This window comes from Hippopotamus amphibius, unplaced genomic scaffold, assembly GCF_030028045.1.
Source record: "Hippopotamus amphibius kiboko isolate mHipAmp2 unplaced genomic scaffold, mHipAmp2.hap2 scaffold_267, whole genome shotgun sequence".
NCBI classification, from domain to species: domain Eukaryota; kingdom Metazoa; phylum Chordata; class Mammalia; order Artiodactyla; family Hippopotamidae; genus Hippopotamus; species Hippopotamus amphibius.
The window spans coordinates 22,501-42,500 of record NW_026648387.1 but is presented as its reverse complement, the minus strand read 5'-3'; positions in this window follow the sequence as shown (position 1 = coordinate 42,500).

The window sequence follows — 20,000 nt, the reverse complement described above, 5'->3', positions numbered from 1 at the left end:
CCGCCGGCCGCCGAGCGACCCTCGGGCCGCGCGCGCCCGAGACCATGCCCGCCGGCCGCCGAGCGACCCTCGGGCCGCGCGCGCCCGGGACCCGGGCCGCCGGCCGCCGAGCGACCCTCGGGCCGCGCGCGCCCGGGACCCGGGCCGCCGGCCGCCGAGCGACCCTCGGGCCGCGCGCGCCCGGGACCATGCCCGCCGGCCGCCGAGCGACCCTCGGGCCGCGCGCGCCCGAGACCATGCCCGCCGGCCGCCGAGCGACCCTCGGGCCGCGCGCGCCCGGGACCCGGCCCGCCGGCCGCCGAGCGACCCTCGGGCCGCGGGCGCCCAGAGACCCGGCCCGCCGGCCGCCGAGCGACAGCACGCGCGGACTCGGGCTGCGCAGCCCCGGGCTGCCGGTGGACCCGCGGCCGCCGCTTGACCCGTGTATGCTTGCTGTTCATCTCCTGGAGATTCCTGCACCAAGCTGATTGAATGAGGAACATGGAAGCACTGTATATAGGCTTTGCATTTTTCTCTTCGTTTCCTGTACTTTGCCTTCGTTTCCTTTGCGTGTGCTCTATTTTATTGTACATGTTATATTGCTTGTTATTTTTTTATTCATTTAAGGTAGGACCGCTTTTATGCGTTTCTACACCTCCCCGCCCCCCCCCCCCCCCCCCCGCCCCGCGTCTCCCTCCTCTGGTGCCCGCCCCAAATGAGGTCGCATCATCTTTCATAGTGTACATCCTGGGCCAGCATAAGCTTTCCAAGAATAAAATGCCCCCCCGCCTTTCCTTCCCAAGGACACCACGAACACCTCCTGTCCTGTGCAGTGCTTTTTCACCCACCGCCAGCAGAGGGCCCTCTCTGACAGACCCAGGAACTCCCCTGCTCCGAGTCATCCAGGAGAGGCTGTTCCGTTCTGTGTGAAACGGGTGGGGTGGGCTGATGAGACATCATTGCTTAGAAGGCCATCGGGTTCACCGGTTCGGTGGCAAGAGAGAACATCCTCATCCTCCTTGAGGTTGACTCGGAAGGTCTTCGGGCCCGCAGGACACCGCCCCCAAATGGGCCTCCGTGGCATAGGGAGATTTTGCCATGCGAGGTGACAACAGGAGGGGAACACGGACCCTCCTTTCCTTCTCCCGTCTGAAAGCAGGAAGAAAATCTCTCACGGGAACAGGGTGGTGGAGGGGGCGGCCGGGAGGTGTAGAGATGAGGACTGACTGCTTTCCTGTCTTAAGAAATCACGAATCATCCAAGTGGGACCGCTCATAACACACAGAGGACAGAAGTGTGGACGAGATGAGGAGAATGTGTAAGGGAACGTCTTCCACAAGAACTCTTTTCCATAGGCCGACTTCAAGACTTTCCAACATCTCTAGGTTTAGGGGTGGACTGAGTGCCATGAAAGAATGGACATTCAGCAGCCTGTCTACATCATCTCCAAAGAAGGGAAAATGCTGAAACGTCCCTAGCTCCACAAGCCTAAGGGTCTCCCTGCTCCGGAGAGTTGGAGCATATGCGTGCTTCCATGCCTACACAGATCTTGCGCTTTAGGGAAACCACAAACTAGGCAGGAGCCTGGACTTCTACAAGGCAGTCCATGTTCACACGGGTCACTGTGGTTGGCTTCCTTACTTTCATTGGATTGGATTGGGGTGGGGTGGGGTGGGGTGGGGTGGGGGGCGGGGGGGGGCGGTGACAAATGTCCAAGGATGAGGCATCCTAAAGAAGGAACGTGTGTGGTCCAAGCTACCCGAGGTCGCCATCCTCATTGTAGGAAGAGGACCTCTTTGGGGAGTGTGGGGAGGGGGGAGGCAAGGTAGAAGGTATGCAGATAAGGTTTGGGGGAGGGAAAAAAAGACATTTCGGTCCTAAAGCTAGTCATTTCGAAATGGGAAACAAAGGACACAAGGGAAAAGCTAAAACTGGGCACAGGCGATTGGAAAAGGTTTCTGAGGAGAAGAATCTTCGGAAAGGAATGGGAACCGTGGTCAGGACTGCTTAAGATGAGGATGGATTCAAGGACACACATGAGTGTTCGTATCAACAGGAAACCAGTGCAAAACTAGAATTCAGTTTTCTGTCTCTCGGTGAAAAAGGCCAACTTTGGGCTCGGGCTTGGGTGTTTCTTCTATTGCTCTGCTCTCTCCGTCATGAGAGAGAAAGCTTTCCTTCCTTTTTCCGGAAGGAAGGAAGGAAGGAAGGAAGGAAGGAAGGAAGGCAGGCAGGCAGGCAGGCAGGCTTATGTCTTCTAAAAATCATCACTTCTTTTCTAGGTTACCTTTATCAGGTCTTGGGGGACTCACGTGGACTTAGTCCTCTTGATATTCAAAGAGCCAGGGTTGGCTCACAAGGAAAGAGGCTTCTCTCTTTGCCTAGCAAGTCTTTCCCTGGGATGTGGGTGACGTGGCTAAGGAGGCACTGTTCCCCAGTGACCTATCTAACTGTTTTACACTCGTTGGGGTATTTTGGACACATTTGCCCCCAAACCGAATGACACATGAAGTCTTTTGCACTTAGAATGCATGTTGAGAGAGGATCCAAGAGGAGAGGGCCTAGCTCAAGAATGTGTTCTCTCTCCTTCGAAAGCAGAGCCATGAAACGGAGTAGGCTTCCTGGAGAGGTTTCCTGACATGGGAAGCGTTGTCGAAGAGGAAGGAACGTGAAGCCTTCTTTGGCTTGTGTCTATACACGGGTGTGTTCCAGCTGCTCTGGAAATGATGGGATCCTTCTTCTCTGCCCTGGCATACAGGGTTTTCGGTCGTCCAAATGGAGGCTCACACGACAGGGACTGAGCCCAGTATCAAGGAGATATTCCACCCGAGTTTCATGCCGAGGCGGCAACAACAGCCTCTTGAAAGATGATGGGGGGTGGGGGGGGGCCACACGTGGATCAATTCCATTCTGTCCATTCAACAGAGGGTCGGGGCTACAGCAGACCCCAGAGAGGGACAGCAGACCCCAGAGAGGGGCAGCAGCCCGGCCGGCCACTGGGTCTCCATGTCTCAGGCTTCCTGGGGAACCTCACCCCCCCCCCCAGGTCCCCGCCGCCCCCCGCATTCCGCCACCCACCTTGGTGCATTTCGAATGGCTCCAATTGTAAATAGATGCTGGTGGGAAGATTTCTACAGGTTACCTGCAATGGCTGACCTGTCATGCTTGTCACCCTGGGGGAAAACAATTCTCTTTGTCCCCAGAGGCGTCAGACCTCCTCTCTCAGGAACCCCTGAGCCCCGGCCACTGGACTTCACTCCACTGGCACGTAGTAAGGGTCATCCAAACGTTCCTGTGACGGTGAGTATGGTTTCCATGTGGGTTGAAGCCTTCCCTTGCTGCAAGCCTTCTGTCCTCACCATGGCATAGAGACGGTTAAAAAAAAATTGTGTTTGCCACTTTGGGTATACCTTCCACAGCCTGCAGTGATCAAGGCACCCACTTCGCTGGGCAAGTCCTATGAGCCTTCACAAAAGCTCTTGCAAACTTCTTGGGACCATCACTTTTCCAGTCACGCTCAATCATCAGGCAAGATTGACAGGGCCGATGGGAAAACTGGACTCCGAGAAGAACGAGTGACCTACGTGGGGCTGAATGAACTGAGGACTAGGATGATAGTGTGTGTATGACTACTTGTCTACAATAGGACTGATTGGGGAAGCCGCTGGGGGCGGGGGGGGGGGGGGCAGGGTGCGGATACCTTAGGAGCTTGGGATGAACATATACACATTCCTATACGTAAAGTGGATAATCAACAAGCTCTTACGACTTGGCACAGGAAACTATACTCAATACTTTGTAATAACCTGTAAGAGAAAAAAAATCTGAAACAGAATCTATATCTATCTATCTATCTATCTACCTATCTTTCTATCTAAATCACTGTGCTGTACACCTGAAACTGCACGACATTATAAATGCTTCCATTATTTCAAACAGAAAAGAATCTCCTAACCTGAGTGAGAGAGAGAGAGAGAGAACAGGACGGATTGTGAAATCTTTTCTTTTCCAGCTACAAGGGAAAATGAAAACAAACAAAACCCAATTTATTTTAAAAGTTGGACATCCATTTGGTGACTTGTACCCTTGTCAGCAAAATGGAATCACTTCTCTTTTTCTCCCTACCTGCTCCGTCCAGAATTCAGAAACTCTCCGTGAGGCTCCTTATTTCTTTGGCAAGAGAGTCACTTGCACGCGTTCCTTAGAGGCCCACGTTACGTTTCCATAAAACGGGAATACACACTTGTGGATATGAGATTCTGGTGCTATTCATTTTCCTTAGGGTGTTGCTTTTCACCTGAAAACCGGACTGGATCCTGAAGTCTTTCAAGTTGCCCCCAATATCTGGCTACAACTCTCTCCATGAATGTTTCCCACTTTCGCCCACCCTTTTGACTTGGCATCACTGACAACGAAAACGGCCCTTTGCCTGAAGCCCTACAGACCGAAGCTGCAGGACTTGGTGAAAACTTTAGAGACATGGCCACCACAGCTCCTGTGGAAACCATCCTGGTGCCTGTTTCTGTGAGAGCCACTCTGAAAGTCGAACCAAACACCCGACATCATCACAGCCATTTCAAACTGCTAAAGTTGCTTCCACCCTAACATCTACAAATCTTCTTCACTGACACCGCCCCCCACACGCTCCCCCCCCCCCCCCCCCACTGGTTTATAATCGGCTCCAGTGATGGACCTTTGTCTTCCTTTGGTTTCCATACAAGTGCCTCTTAGGAAATAACCTGATTGCTTGCACCACAGGCCTAGTTTTTGGGAGCCCATCAACATCACTGCCTCCTGAGAGGAGATATGATAACTGTTTCACAGAACCGACCTGTTCTCAGAACTCAGAAACAGTTTCCATGAAATGGAGGCCTCTACTAACCTATTTTCTCCCTTTCCCTCCCTCCCCGCCTCCCTCCCTCCCTCCATCTCCCTCTCCCTCACACACACACACACACACACACACACACACACACACACACACACACACACACACAGTCACCAGGTCAGCTTTCAATATGTTCAGAGTAGGCCGCCCCAAAATGTGTCTCCTTGAATTCAAGTCGCTTAAGAACTGGACAGCACAAGACCGGACATTCTGGCCCTCCTTTCTGTCCTCCCACAGCAGAGCACGATCTCAAGTTAAGACGTTTGCTTCCACGCATGTCCGTGATTCTCAAATGGTTTAGTGGGGTTTCCTGGGTTAGGAAAAAGAGGGGACTCCTATTTGCCTGAGACAAGGAGAAGTTCTCACACAACCTTCACCCATCCCTCCCTCCCTCCCTCCCTCCCTCCCTCCCTCCCTCCCTCCCTCCCTGCAGTTTGGAGGGGGCAGCCTAAGGGTGGGGAAATTGGGGAAGGAAAAAAAAAAGCCGTTCGATAAAGGGGAGCTCGAGGCAAAGTCAAAGGCTCCCGATCTGACCGGAGAGCATTCTGCATTTGAATGAAGCGATTGAACAAGGCCCTGCGGAATGAAGCGTCCGGACTTCCCCTCCCCCTCTCCCGGCAACTATCAGCCCTGGCGACTTGGGAAGGAGCGAGCGGTGGAGAAGCGGGCGGGGGCGGGGGCGGGGGCGGGGGCGGGACCAACAGACAATAGCCGCTGCCTGCCTGCCTGCCTGCCGGGCTGAGGCCTGAGGGCTGCGGGCCACGCTGGTTTCTGCAACTCAATCCCTTCCAGGAAGCACCTGTGATGACTGCTTGGCAGGGAATGGTCAAAGCTGAACTCTCTTGGCCTATTTCTGAAAAAGGCCTGAGTCTCAGCTACGACAGATTTTCTGGATTTCTTGGCCCATGCGCAGACCCGCACCCTCCCATCCTGTCAGATCCTTTGTACCCACACCTCCCCTGGGAGAGTTCGTTGGCCTCGTCTGGAACATGAACAAGCAAAACCAAACATAGTGTGACATGATGTATTGGTCTTTATTGAAAAGAAACGTGCTCCTCTCGCACACCTGAGGGCAGGAAGCAAAGGCACGTTCTCAGCAGGACGGGGGACAGGGAACCCGAACCCAGGCCGGTCAGCAGTGGCCCCCTGCCCCCCACCGCCCCGCCCTCCCCATCCCCGTCTCTCCCAGGCCCACGTGGGGCCTCCCTTCCCTGCCTCTCTCTGTGCCCCTCGTCTCCAGCTCCCCCAGCCCAGCTTCCGCACCCCCCCCCCCCCCCCGGCCCCGGGAAGGGGAGGCATGTCTGTCCCAGCTCCAGTTCTGATATTTCACTTGTGAAACTTCCCTAGGCCCAGGTGCCAGCTTGCCGTCCTGCTGCTTCATGTCCGTCTCTATCAGCCATGCCCAAAGGGCACGGGAAATTATGGACAGCAAATAGCACACCTAGACGGTGTGTGCGTGGGGGGGGGGGGTGTCCCTTCTCCAGGAAGCAGTGAGGGAACAAAAGGAGGCCTGGGGGAAGGAGTCCTGGGTGCCTATCATCGCGCCCCCGCCCCCCCACCGCCCCGCAGAGCACCATTCATTTCCATCTCCGCATCTGAAGGACACATAGTCCTGGTTGAAGCAACTTGATGAGGATTCCCCTCCTAACGACGTGACAGAACCTATGAAGAACTGCACTCCTTGAATCCATAAATGCTAACGGGATCCAAGGAGTTTTCCATCAATGGCAGAAAAAGAAATGGTCCTGAACATAATAACTGCCAAGTATTCCTCTAGACGGAGGCATCATTCACTTTTTCTTAACTTTTTTTCTTTTCATGTTTTACAATAAACTGTATATATTTAGAGTGTACAATTTGGTACCCCAATCTTCCAATTCATTCCCCCCCAACCCTCCCCGCTTTCCCCACTTGGTGTCCATATGTTTGTGCTCTACATCTGTGTCTCTCTTTCTGCCTTGCACACCAGTTGATGTGTACCATTTTTCTGCAGTCCACATATATGTGTGAATATACAATATTTGTTTTTCTCTTTCTGACTCACTCTCATTCACTTGTTAACAACAGTAACGATGACGACGACAAGGACAAGGATAAGGACCGGAAAAACAACAACAGAGAGAGCACTGGGCGAGTTTTCCACTTCTTAAAGGAAGGAGGCCGTGTTCCCAGGCAGGTTGGCTCAGCTGCACAGTTCCCTCCGGTGACTATTCCTGGGGGCACCGTCGAGGTGATGCACGAAACACACAGGAGGAGGCCTTCTTGAATGTCCTGCCCAGGAAATGGGGACATGATTCCAGCAGTGGCGATGGCTGCCCTTCTCTTTAGGGTGACACACGGGCCTGATGGCACCGGGCAAACCCTCCCCTCCCTCCCTCCCTCCCTCCCTCCCTCCCTCCCTCCCTCCCACCTACCTTCCTTCCTTCCTTCCTTCCTTCCTTCCTTCCTTCCTTCCTTCCTTCCTTCTTGAGGCTCTTGGCCTCCCCACTGAAAGGAAGAGCCCAGGGCCCAGCAGCAAAGACCTTCTGCTGATCCTTGCCAGGGGGCTCTCATTTTACACACTTGAATAGGATCAGTAGACACCGTCATCTCATGAGAAGCAGAAAATATCATCTAAAAGCCTACTTTCCTGGTGTCTCAGCGTCCAGGGCTCCTCCTTCTCAGGGATCTTGTGCTCTGTAGGGATAATTCACATGCTGGGGGAGTAGGTTCCCAATAGCATCTTATGAAATGGATTACAGGATGTCTTCCTTTGAAAAAGATAAAGATTATTTGGGAAAGTTATTCATATGAAGCACATGGATGATATCCTCTCTGATCTATATATTAGAGTTGACCGTTGAACAACCAACATGGGGGATTAGGGGGGCCGACCCCACACACACCATTGAGAACCCATGCATAACTTCACAGTCCAAGCTCTGTATCGGGGCTTCCACCTCTGGGTACTCAGCAACCAGAGATCCTGCAGTGCCATAGTGCACAGCTATGGAAAACATCCCCTTATGAGTCACACACACACACACACACACACACACACACACACACACACGCGCGCGCACGTGCTCGAGCGCAGACATCTCAACTTTGTTACCCAAACGTTAGTGGTGTTCGAATAATCTTAGAAGTGATGACTGCTGTCTGATGAAATCAATGGATCCATCAATCAATCTATGACACTACACTTTGTATTTCCTAGTCTCAAAATTATTTGGAATTTGGCTCCTTAGAAGTTTAGCTTGGTCCTTCAAGGACAGTGTCAGTTGGAGAGAAAATAACATTTCTTCAAATCATGGAAGTGAAATAGTCCTGGACGCTTATGTGAAACATTAACATAATTTTTCTTCTTTATTTTATAAGATAACTGGAATTAGGAAGAAAATCTCCTCGTGAAAAACCAGGTGCTACCTTTCCTTGACTGATGATCGAAGAGGAGAAAGCATTTTCTGGGCCCATGCAACTTGAGAGAAGTTCTAACTTTTCTGGAAAAGAAAGATTCCCACCCTCCCCTTGCTCGGCCATGCTAGAAACCTTCCCCTGCCCCAAACTCTGACGTGTCCCCTTGTTTGGCCTCACTGTGTGTCGTCCGTGGGCACGGGAACACACTTGCGTTCCGTAACAGGAGAGCCTATGGAGAAAAGATCTCTGCCCACTTTCATGGGATCTGCATTGCTGGCTAGGTAAACCTAAGACATCAAAAGAAGTGCCTTGGAACACATGCTCCTTCCACACTGGTCACCTCATAGGATTCCTAAATGACTCTGGTTCAGCACTCACTCGACTTGGCTGTGTTTCTGTGCTTCCTGACCTAAAGGATCTATCTGGATATGCCACCCGATAGAAGCTGAAATAAATTCACTTTGGACGTGTGTGAATGCCGTTCATACAGAGAGTGGGGACTGCAGGGAGCTCTTGTGGATAAAGAAAAATGGGGGAACACATGTAGGCGACAGCACATAAAGTATAGAAAGATACACGAAGGTTTCCTTCGTTCGCGGGTTGGGAAGGGGGAACGACAGAACATTCCCTGCTTCTACTCTACGCACGCACGCAGGCAGGCAGGCAGGCAGGCAGGCAGGCAGGCAGGCAGGCAGGCACCGGAGTGGGGTGGGGTGGGGGGAGCTGGCTCCTTACCCCACCCACCAGGGACGCGTGCGCGTTTAAAGAGACCAGGAGGAACGTGGTGGCGGTGGCGATGAGGAAGGAGGACCACGTTCAAGGTGTGGATTTGCGGTGAGGGCTACGTGAGGTGACTAAGAACTCGGTGCAGTGAGCGGCCCATACAAGGACAGAAGCGATGGTCCCCTAATGCTTGCAGGGCCTGGCCAGGAGCATGAACGGGCGCCCGTGTCCCCAGGTTGGCATCATGACACTAGTTCATCCCTGTGAAACAGGATGTGTTTTCTGTGTTCTCCTGTCTTGACAAACACACGTCTTTACCTGTGTCTCCGTACAACGACGGTCTCTGCGTGACAGTCGGCAGAACATCCCCAGGGACAATTATCACAGAGACCTGAGGTTCTGCTTGGCTGGCAATGCTTGTGTGAATACTGCAGTGAGATACAGACAGACAGACAGACAGACAGACAGACAGACAGACACACACACACACACACACACACACACACACACACACACACACACCCCTACGTATAATTATGTGTATTTAATACGATATCTGTATTGATTTTCTGTCTCAGATGACGAATGATGCTGTCAGCCTCATGATTTTCACACAGGGTTTCTGTGTGTGTCCTACTGTCGGGACAACATAGCCGGTCTGTGTCATGGAAGCAGAGACACCGTGGGAGTCACAGGAATGAAGACCTCGTTCTAGGAACTGGACCTTCCAGAGGCCTGGGAGCAGCTGGGCAGGGCAGGGCTGGGCTGGGCTGCGGAGGAGGGGAGGGGAGGGAAGGCTGTGGCTCTCAGTCCTCTGAGTGCCCGGTGGCAGTGGCGGAGGTGGCAGTGCCGATGGAGCTGTCAGCGCCCACAGGGAAAGGTAGCCACCGATGTGCGGGGCCACAGGGGAGACATGGAGAGACTCGGGGGAAGGCACAGCTGTCCCTCGGTGGATCTGCGGCCAGGCAGCCAGGAGTGGCCTGGGCCACTGTCGTCCAGGGGGCACCAGCTGGGAACACTAGCCAGACGCAGGGCGGCGGGGGTGGGTGGGTGTGTGTGTGTGTGTGTGTGTATGTGTGGATGGACAGCCTTCCACCCTGCACCTCTGTGCCCACCTGTCACCGTGTGGGATGGCGACAGCCTGCAGAGAGCCTTGGCTGTGGCTTCACTTCCAATGCCTACATCCCATCCAGCGTTCTCTTCGCACCAGCCCTACCCTGGGGTCGCACGGGGAGGGGGAGACTCAGAAAGGCGGTTCCCAGGCTGCCCCCGCATGGAAGTCACATGAGCCTCCGGACATGGCCGTGCCACGTCAAACACGCGTCTGGAGGTAGGTCAGACTTTACATTGTGTTACGGTTTGTTTTCTTGGGAGAAGTTGTGTCTCTTAGGCCAGGAGCAACTGGAATTGTCGGTCAAAGTCCTCAGGCAGCCCTTTGACTTGGAGGCCGAGCACAAGTTTGACACGGTATGTTTCCGGTGACATGGAATTGCAGATGGCCCACGAAGCATGCTCTCGGCAATACTGCCAAGCCTGTGGTCTCACAGGGGACGGTCTCCTCGACCGAGATGTCACCATCTCGGGAGTCCGCACCTGGAGCGACACGGTGACCTCAGGACGGGCGCCCTGTCTGTGCGCCCCATCCGGATGCGCGTGGACGGGAATGGAGCAGCTCTGGGAACGGTGGACGATGCCAGCTCTTGTTCTTCTGCTCTGCTGCCTGCCGTGCACGGCTGTGGAGAGGGACGCGCCGCTGTGGAGAGGGATGAGCCGAGTCCAGTGTCTCTGAACCCACCCCAGGCAAAGAGGAGCAGGACAGTGGGTGTGGGCCCTCCCTCGTGTGTGGCCAGGATCCTGTGCGGGGGGAGAGTCCCTGGCCCTCCCGCTGAGAGGAAGGTGCGAGAGGTGGATCGGCGGCGGCGTCTTTCCTCGGGGCCCCAGAGCTTCTGCGGCTCCGATCTCCCCTCTTCACAGTTCTAGTTGGCGCCCGCCCCAGCACAAACCTACCTGAGAGCTTCCCTGGTATCCGGAAGCGATGGCTTTGTGTTTTGAGGACGCAAGGGGAGAAAGAGCTGAGCAAAGCTTTTCCCTGGAACCTGAGTGTCTATGGGTGTGTCTGGCCCATCACCAGCGAGCGTGCTGAGTGCCACTTCCTGAGGGCAGGTGCTCTTTAAGGAAAGTATGGCTTCGTATCTTTGTGACACGCAGGCCCTTCTAGAATGTGGAGCGAGTTTCTCAAGAATCCCAGCAGAATCCCAGGTGCTGTGGAGGCTAGGGCCTCAAAGGTCCGGCTCCATCCCCTCTCTCCATCCTGGCCTGGCCTGGCCTGGCTGGGCCCCTAAGGACCCTGCTGGCCTCTAGAGTGGCCCCTGCTTCTCGGTTGGTTTCCACGCTGCTGCTCACAGAGCCATCTTCTCCAAAGGCAGCCGACCGCCGTATTCCTTCCGTGGAGGCCTGGCACGGCTCTCCTCGGCTTGGATGATAGCATGAGAGGACTGACAAGCTGGGTCCTTCCTCCAGGGCTGACCTTTTACAAACTCCGCCTTGAAGAGGGGTAAAGTCAGCATGTCATTCTCACGTGTAAGATGGGACCCGAGGGGCCCGTTCCTAGCTCTACCACTTGGGAGAGTGGGGGACTCTTCCGTCAAGGAAACGGAGAGCTCATACTTGATGGTGCGGTTGTCAGAAGCCTTTTTCTAAGCCTCCCCTGGCCCCACCGTGTCAGAAAGACGTGTCCCTCCACCTGCCGGGGACTTGATGAAGGAGAGTCACTCTGGTAGAAGTACCCGAAGCTCGATGACTTCACTGCCGTCTCCCTTTCTCTGGCACGGGCCCGCCCCTGGAGGAGCCCTGTCTTCACCTGGCCGTGACGGCACCGCTCAGGGGAGCTGGAGACAGGACCCCAATGAGGGCAGGTGGATGGGAGCCTGTTCAAAATGACCTACACACCCAATCTGCCGTAGACATGGTCCACAGATCGTGGACGTGCCTGTGCCCCCGAAGACATCCGTGTGGCCCCGGGCATCCGGCAGCCATCTTCTCCATGTTCTCCTGACCTGTGCTCTCGCTCTTTTCTCCGGAGCACTCGCCTGATGATTCGTGGGGGCATGAAACCCCAGCTGGCAGGAGCCAAATGATCTTCCCAACACAAGGGAAAAGAAGAGGTGGGGTCCCGCATCCATCCAATGTTTCTGTGCCTAAGAATGAGTTTCTAAGAAATCTCATCCTCCTTTAGCTCCCTTAACACCCCCCCCACCCCGGCGCCCGCCAGCCCGGGCCATAGTATAGTTACTTTCCCAGATTTCCTCCCTCTCCTCAGCAGAACCGAAGAGATTGTAGGTGTTGCCACTTCTCTGAGTCTTTCTTTGCTTTCTTAGGAGGGCTGCCCCATGTCACGTAAAACTTGGAAGACATACATGCGTGAGCATCTCTCCTTGTGATTCTAACCCAGGGAAGAGCATTTAAAACTCGAAAGGAGGCAAACTAGGGTTCAGGCACCCAGAGTTGAGCTGGGTGGCCACTGGGAAGAGAGTTCCAGACCCCTTCCTGTTTGGGGGAGGGGGAAATCTCCCCCTCTGCCCCTCTTGAGTCCTCGTGGCTGGACTCATCCTAACATGGACTCAAGGCGGATAGAGGAAGCGGGAGCGGGAACACGTGTTCGTTTGTTGTTGTTGTTGTTGTTTTACCTTCTAGCCGTGAGAAGTGGCTGAGGCGGGCAGCTTTTCGACTGTGTAGACCAAGGGACAGTACATGTGTGAGACAGGGATCAGACCGAGAGACTTAGCTTTCGGGTGCGCCCTGAGGGAAGGAAGAATCTAAACAGAGTTTGGGCTTGGGGGGGGTCCCTGAAAGAAGTCACAGTGTCTGTCTCCCTAGGCTTCTCGGCCCCAATGAATTCCCTACTTTGGGGATCGGAGCGTCCTCCTAACTCCAGGTGCAGATGCAGGGAGTGCGCCTTTCACCCGAGAGAGAGATGGATGTCTCGCTTTCAGGGAGACACAAAGAAGAGCCCGAGGGTCCCTCTTGTGTTGGCCGCCTGCTTGAGGTCACCGTCACGCCAAATGATCACTGTGCCACGGAGGTGCATTTTGGCGTGGCCTATCCTGGGCTCCACAGCCACCTCCCTGAGAACGGGTATGGTCAGAACCGTAGGAAGCTCAAGGGCGCCGCCAGCCGGTTTCAAAAACGTATCTGTCAGCACCTGCTGGCTGCAACCGCGAGGTTTGCAAGTGCCCTCCGCATAATTCTCCCCCTCCCCCGCAACGACGTCATCACTTCCAATCCTGGCGAACAATGTATGGAACCTTTGCTGGGGTTTTCGTTTGTTTCTCTTTTGTGGGGTTCTCTCTCTCTCTCTCTCTCTCTCTCTCTCTCTCTCTCTCTCTCTGTCTCTCTGTCTCTGTCTCTGTCTCTGTCTCTGTCTCTGTCTCTGTCTCTCTCTGTCTCTCTCTCTCTGTCACACGCGCTCTGATGTTCGGGGCCTAATGGGAGAAATGAAATCAAGCGAGGGGTTTTGCCCTCAGGTTGCCTTGGTCTCGGGTTGACTTGTGTGCGCTGAGAAAGACGGCCTTTACTGAAGGCCCTGCGCAGACTTTTTGACACCCCCGATCCATGGAATCCTGAAGCTGTGGAACCTAGAAATCTTTCGGTCTCCTTTTGATTTGGAAATCTTCTCCTTGACAGAAAGAAGCCCATTTAAAAGAGAAAAAGAAAAAGTGGAACTGCATGAGCAGATCGGTTTTTAGATCTCAGCCGGGCGGCTGCCCGGTTCTCTGGGGAGAACTGTCTTCATCTTGCAAATCTGTACACACAGCCCACAGTGGCCTGGGATGGAGGCCAGTGGACTGGATTGGGCAGAACCTGAGACCAGAGGAAAGAGAAAAAAAATAAGAAAAATGGTGGTGGTGGTTGGGGGGAGGGGGAAGAGGTCTGCTTTGAAAAATAGGAACTGCTGGCAGGGCTCCCTCACCCCCACCCCCCCACCCCAAAGTAGGACTGTGTATCCAGGCGTAGAAATGATACTGCGCCAAGAAGGCAAGCGCTGTTGAGACTGCTGTTCCTATGATGTTACAAACCGAAAGCGATGCTTTCTGGTCGAGGCTCTCCATGACAATCTGCTAAGCAAATCACACGTTGGCTGTTTTGGACGTTCTCTGCAGTTTTCATTGGGAGTGAGGAAGAGCCGTTTGTACATGTTTTGATACAATGTTTTGAATGCTGTGGGACCATGGTATGTTTCCGCCGTGGATGAACAAGGTTGCCTTTTCCAGCTTCCGCTTGCATGGTCATTTCCTGGTCCTGACGACCCCCCCGCCCCAAGTGAGGGAGGCCTGTGTGTCTTTGTGTCCATTTAGAAGGGTTGGTGCTTGATGCCAGCATGATATCCAAATCTTGATTTTGGACTTACCAAACTACTGTTGGGAGTTTGTTTCTTGTCTTAATCTCCCTTAACTCTTGCAGTCACCTGAGTGTCCACTCTTGATTTCGCGTCTCTCTCTGCCTCTGTCTCTGTCTCTCTCGCTCTTTCCTTTTGTTGATTTCTTCAAGGCAAGCCATCTTTTTCCTCCTCCTCCTCCTCCTCCTCCTCCTCCTCCTCCTCCTCCTCCTCCTCCTCCCCCCCCTCCTCCTCCTCCCCCACCACCCTCCTCTTCCTCTTGCTCCTTTCTCTGCCCCCCTCCCCCCTCCCTCCCTCCTCCCCCCGCCCTTTTAAAATGGAAGTCTAACAGACTGACAAGAGTATATTGGTTTTCAGGTGTATACCCTAGCGAGTGGCTATGTTTACACATGGCCCAGGGATCTCCGTGATAAGTCTCGTTACTGTCTGTCACCATTCGATGTCATGACAGTAGGATGGACTCTATTCCGCCTGCTGTACATGACATCCTGCGAGTGAGTTGTTTATTTCATAACTAGAAGTGGGCACCGCTTCCTCTCCCTCACCTATTGCACTCGTCTCCCTCTTCCCCCCTCCCTCCCTCCTCTGGCCACCCCCCATTTGTTCCTTTTAGGTGTCGAGGAACCTGTTTGCGGTTCCTTCTTTGTGTTCATGTGTGTGTATTGCTGTGTACGTTCTTCACAGACATGATAGTCTCGCGACCTGAGGTATCTTGTGTAGCGCAATACCCTCTGGGTCTCTCCATGTTTCCGCGGATGGCAAGACCTCATTCCCTGGTAGGGTTGAGTCATAAACGCGCGCGCGCCTGTGTGTGACTAGGTAGAGACGTATGCACACAGAGAGCGCTATCGGTATGTCCCTAACTATGGCTACATAGGGATAGGTGTGGATACACATACACGTGTATGTATGTGTCACCCTCACCCCCTCGGTGGGCACGTAGTGGAGTTGCTGGGTCACGTGGTAGTTGTTGGTGCAGTGCTTTCAGGGACTTCTGTGCTGTTTTCCGTAGTGTCATCTGTTGTCGGGGAGCCATTCTGTCAGGCGCCAGGTGATATCTCTGAGTCCTCCAGCATGACATGGTGGTGGTCTCTCTCAGCGTGAAAAATAGGTGTCCCGTCAGGAGCCACTTTCCTCTGCCGTTTGGAACTTGCTGTCGCGATTCCAGATCCTGGGCCTGGCCGTGTATGCTTGTGCAGAGAAATGCCAGCGCTTTCTATCATACCCTCCATTTAAAAAAAAAATGGTTCTGTATTTGATGGGCTGCGTTGGGTCTTTTTTTGCTGTGCGCGGGCTTTCTTTCCGTTGCGGTGAGTGGGGGCTCCCCTTCGTTGTGGTGCGCAGGCTCCTCATTGCCAGTGGCTTCTCTTGGTGCGGAGCACGGGCTCCAGGCACGGGGGCTTCAGGAGTTGCGGCACATGGGCTCAGTCGTTGTGCCTCACGGGCTTCGTTGCTCCGCGGCATGTGGGACCTTCCTGGAGCAGGGATCGAACCCGTGTCCCCTGCAGTGGCGGGCGGATTCTTAAGCAGTGCGCCAGCTAGGCAGCCCCAGTTGTTTCTTGTATTTCAGGGAAAGGTTTCCTTTGGCTTTTGGTTTTGTCCCCGCCCCCACCCCCCAAGAAAGGTACTGTTGGTTGCTTTGTTGACAGTGGAAAACTGTGTTGCGGTTGCTGTTGGAGTGGTGGGGGTCGTCGTCCTTGTTGCTTTGTTTCCTTTGTGGGCGTTGTTTTCTGTTGGTTTTTTCTGGCTTTGTTTCCTTGTGGATGAAAATGCCTGGTCTTGGTCTGCTCTGTTCAGGCCTCCTGCCCACTTTCCCCATCGGGTTGCTTGTTCTGGGGGGGCTGCGTTGCATGAGGCCTTGCCCTGTTTTGGACAGGAACCTCTTATGGGACATGCTTGAGGTTTTCAGATGCGTGTGTGTGTGTACGTGTACACGTGTGTGTGTCTGTACGTGTACACGTGTGCATACACGTACATGTGTGTGTGCCTTTACGTACTCCTTGAAGGGCCACAGCAGTCCCAGAGCTTGACTTTGACTTTTTGGTAGTTTGGCTTGGTTTGATTTTGGTGGGACGACAGGTCACTGTGAACCTTTACTGTAAATCTCTCTCTCACACGCACGCGCGCGCGCGCGCGCGCACACACACACACACACACACACACACACACGCACGCACGCACGCACACTCACCACGTTGCATTGTGTAGATGTCCTGGAACGCGGTTTTTAGTGGATGGCTGTTGACTCGCTGCTCCCCGCCCCCCTGCCCCCGCCCGCCGGTGACTGTGGTCAGTCCATTTTGAAATCCACGTTCTGACCTCAAGGGCATGTTCCCCACCCACGCACCCATGTGTTCTCTTTGGACTTTGTCGCGGTCTGTGCGGAAATAGATGTTTGTTTCCATTTGTGTGGGGCCAGAGTGTATGTTTACTTTCGTTTCTAGCTTCCGGGCTCTGCGTATCAGCTTTCCAAAGCCCTTCCCCGTGCCAGAAGGGATGAGTTCCTGCGTCGTTCTCTGAGCGCTTGCCTGGTTTCGTTTCGCTGGTCCCCGCCTTCCCTCCCTCCCTCCCTCCCTCCCTCTCACCCTCCGGGGAGCTGGGGATCTCGCTTGTGGCACTGTGGGCGTCTCCGTGGAATTCCCCGCGCCCCCCCCCCCCCCCATGGCCTGGAATCGCGTCCCCTTCCAGGCAGCCTCCCGGCGGCATCTTGCCAGCTACCCCCGCCCCCGTGTGCTGCCGGGGATCGGGACGCGCCGTGTCGTGTCGTGTCGTGTCGTGTCGGGCCGGGAGCTAGCTCCGAGGCGGACCCCTCGGGGCCGCGCGGGACGCCCGCCCCGCTCCGGGAGGAGCTCGGGCGTTTGGGCGGCCCGGCGCTCCGGCGTCCTCGGTGGCCGGCCGGCGACCGGGATCCGGCCCGGGGACGTTCGAGCCGGTTGTCGGGCGCCACCTGGCGGCCGCTTTTATATTGTCCCTTCCCTCCGGAGCTCCGGCGACCTTGTCGAGGGCTGTGACTCAGCCGCCGGGCCCGAAGCAGAGTTCCGGGAGGCGGGCGACGCTGGTGCTGGCAGCCCCGGTGGCGCCGAGGCGTAGGCGCCTCCTGCTGTCGCCTGAGATTGGGCCTGCAGATCTATGGGGCTGTGACTGCCGCCGCGCTCCCGAGCCGGGGCTGAGGGGCCGCCTGGCCGGGTCGACCAGCATGCGCCCGTGCCCCTCCGGCCGCGGGAACCCATGTCGGGTCGTGCCGCCGCGGTGGGAGAGGAGAGGGTCTGCCGCGCCCGGAGCGCCTGGGACTTGGTGGCCCGGCCTTCTCCTGGGCCGCCCTTGGGAGCGTTCGTTCCCCGACCCCCCCCACCTCCCTTTCCCGGTGCCCCCCGCGTCCCGCTCCGGAGGTGGGGACCGGCTCGGGCCGAGCGTTGAGGCCGGTGGAGGCCGCCACGGGCTCGGTGGTGGACGCGCGTGCGTCCCGGTCGTCAGATGCTTTCGGGCCGATGGTTTTCCGAGCCGGACTCCAGAGGTGAGGACCGGCCTGGGCCGCCAGCGGTGACCCGGAGAGGCTGGCCCGGGCCTGGGTGCGTTGCCCCGTGGGCTCCGGGCGTCTCCCTGGAGAAATGGGTTCAAGTCCCGATGGGTCCGGAGACGTGGACGGACCGGCCCCTGCTCGCGCAGGTGGCCGGCGAGGGTGCACCCGGCCTGTCAGCGTGCCCGCGTGGGTCCCGGTCGTCGGACGCGACTTTGTCTCCCCCCTCCGCTCTCCACCCCGAGTCCGGGCCGGGAGGTGGGGACTGGCGCGAGCCATACTGGGTGGCCCGGGGAGGGGCTCCCGGGCCCGGGCGTGGTCCCTCATGGGGCCCGCTCATCGGAGGCGGCTCGGAGGGGTGCTGTGTTTCTTTCTTGGAACCAAGTCCTGGCCCGGAGACTCGGATGGACCGGTGCCTGCCCGCGTGGGGGGACCGGGGAGGGCGTCCCCAGCCCGCTCCCTCTCCCCCGTGTCCCCGGCCCACTCTGCCACCCCTCCATCCCCGGGTCGACCAGGTGGCCCCGGGCGCTCCGGGGCAAGTGTGGATGGGGAAGTGTTGGGGGCAGGTGGCCGGACCGAGGTTCCGGGGGCCCCCGTGAACCTCGTGGGTGGGCCCCGCTGTCGGGCGCGATGATTTCTTCCGCCGGAAATGGGGCCTTTTTGCCACCAGATAGGTGCTGACACGGTGTTCTTCTGCGTCTGTCGCCGATAGACGCTGGGGCTCCGGACGCGGGCAGGACTCCGGGCTGGGGGCGGCTGTCTGACGCCCGGCTCGGTCCTTGCCGCTTGAGCTGCCCGCTTGGGCCTGCGCGCCGGCTCTTGCGTGCGCGTCCGGCTGCCCCGACCCGCGGTGCCGCCTCCGGCCTCTGGCTGAGCCCGAGGGCGGCGGGGCCAGGTGGCGTCGGGTGCTCGACCCTGTGCGCTGCCCCCGCTGCAGGCACCCGGTGGTGAGTGGCCGGCACGACCCCACCCCACAGGCTCTGTGCCCCGTGTCAGGCGTTCTCGTTCTGGGGTGGCTGGCTGCTCTTTGCCCGAGACGAAGGGGCGCCGGCGAGGCGGAAGCGGGCCTCCGTGTGATGGGTCTTCGCCGTGCCTCCCCTGCGGGCCTCCCCCGCCGTGGCTTTAGGCTGGGTGGGTCAACCGATTGATGTGGTGGTGCCACGCTCCGCTGGGCTGGGCCTAAGCCGTGCCAGACGAGGGACGGACGTTCCTGGGGGACGGGACCGCTCTTCTCGTTCTGTCCGCGGGCTCCTCGCCTCTCTTCCGCCCCGCCTGCCGGGGTGTGCGGAAGGCAGGGGTGCGGCCTCCGGCCCCGAACCCGCGGTCTCCCGCCCCCGCCTCCCAGCGTGGGCGGGGACCGGGGTCCTCGGACGCAGCAGACGCTCTCGCTGTGCCTCTTTGGCGTACGCCTCGCGAGCGGCCCTCCCCGCGGCGGGGAGGGCCGCCCCGCCGCCACGCTGCGCGCCCCCCGTCGGTGTGCGAGCGTGCCGCGCCTGGCCCTCCGTGGTGCTCCTGGAGCGCTCCAGGTCGTCCCTCAGGTGCCCGAGGCCGAGCGGTGGTGTTGTTCCCCTTTCCCAGCGTGTCCCTCGGGTCTCCGCCACCGTGGCGGGTGCCGTGAGCGGCTTTCTCTTGGGGGGGTCGAGACGGTAAGGGAGGTGCGCCCGCCTGTTCCCCCCGGCGGTGGGGCCAGGGGCCGCCTCGTTGTGCTGGTCCTCAGCGGCGTGCCGTGGGGGCCTGAGCTTGGCCGAGCGCACGCCCCGTGTGGTCCCCACTACGTGGGGGGCTGCGCGCGGGCGTGGGAGCGATCGTGGGGGCCGGGGCCTGTGAGAGAGGGGGCTGTGTCACGCATCTTGGGCGTGCTCCCCCTCGAGGGCCCGAGGGGCGAGCCCGAGGGCAGCAAGCCTTACCGAGGTCGTGCCCCGGCCCTGGCCGCGAACGCTCCCGTGGGCCGTGTGCTTACCCATATCGCAGACCCCCTCCCCTCCAGGCGACTGGAGGAGGTGTAGGCGGCTCACGGAAGCGCCTCTGCGGGCCCGAAGGAGAGGCGCTGAGTGGGGGATGACGCGCCCTCGGTGAGAAAGCCTTCTCTAGCGATCCGA